This window comes from Bison bison, unplaced genomic scaffold (genome assembly GCF_000754665.1).
Source record: "Bison bison bison isolate TAMUID 2011002044 unplaced genomic scaffold, Bison_UMD1.0 scf7180017864177, whole genome shotgun sequence".
Classification (NCBI taxonomy): Eukaryota; Metazoa; Chordata; class Mammalia; order Artiodactyla; family Bovidae; genus Bison; species Bison bison.
Genome location: NW_011494749.1, coordinates 381,357 through 382,436, shown reverse-complemented (window position 1 = coordinate 382,436; position 1,080 = coordinate 381,357). Strand labels below are relative to the sequence as shown.

The following is a 1,080-nucleotide window of genomic DNA, read 5'->3' as shown; positions in this document are numbered from 1 at the left end:
CAGTAGATACCGATCCCAGCAGCCCATACCACCACCCCCTTACCATCCCAGCTTACTACCATATGTGTTATCAATGCTTCCATTGCCACCTGCAGTGGGCCCAACTTTCAGCTTTGAATTGGATGTGGATGATGGAGAAGTAGAAAATTACGAGGCCCTGTTAAACCTAGCAGAGCGACTGGGAGAGGCCAAGCCTCGAGGACTGACTAAAGCAGATATTGAACAACTTCCTTCTTACCGGTTCAATCCTAACAACCACCAGTCAGAACAGACTTTGTAAGTACATTTTTCTGACATCTTTCTGTATTAAATTTACTTTTCCACCTTCATGAAATAAAAGCTTGAAAGTCAAAGATAACTTGATGAAGGTAAGTAATGACCGTTTTCATAGTCTAGGCTTGTGCTGTCCAATAAGATAGCTGTTAAAGTTAAAATTTTTAGTTGCACTAGCCAGTGATGCTGTATCAAAAGATAGAGGTATATGGCATTTCTGTCACCTAAGAAGGTTCTAGACAGTGCTGTTCTGGATTTTTATGAGCCTAGAAATCTTACGGTTTTTAACTCTAGAATGTTTTATATTAAATCGAAAAGTCTCATACCTGTAAAATTTGAGGGGTTTACCTAAAGATTCTGCTTATTATAGCATCTTTCTTAATAGCAACTCTACTGAGATATAGTTCACATTTAAAGTGTACAATCCAGTGGTTTTTAAGTATATTAATAAGAGTTTTGCAACCATCATCACAGTCAAATTAATATCATTTTCATCATCCCCAGTAGAAATACCTTATCAATTAATAGCCACTCCCCATTGCTCCCCAACCCTCCAAAGCCCTGACTCAGGCCCCCACTAATTTACTTTTATCTCCATAGATTGGCCTGTTCTGGACATTTCATGTAAATGGAACCAATATAACATGGGGTCTTTTGGGTCTGGCTTCCTTGATTTAGCATAATGTTCTCAAGGACCACCATATTGTAGCTTGTATCATTTCATTCCTAATGGGCCACACCATTTTACATTCTCACCAGCAGTGTACAGAAGTTTCCTTTTCTCCCCATCCTCACCAGTGCTTGTTA

At 39.2% G+C, this 1,080-nt stretch overlaps 2 long non-coding RNA genes across 2 annotated transcripts in view; one reads left to right on the top strand and one right to left on the bottom strand.

The window, feature by feature from the left end:
* The window catches only part of LOC104990294, a 3,898-nt gene that overhangs the window by 1,480 nt on the left and 1,338 nt on the right, over window positions 1-1,080 (top strand). The window lies entirely within an intron of this gene.
* LOC104990293 overlaps window positions 1-1,080 on the bottom strand; it is a 1,829-nt gene that overhangs the window by 193 nt on the left and 556 nt on the right. The window lies entirely within an intron of this gene.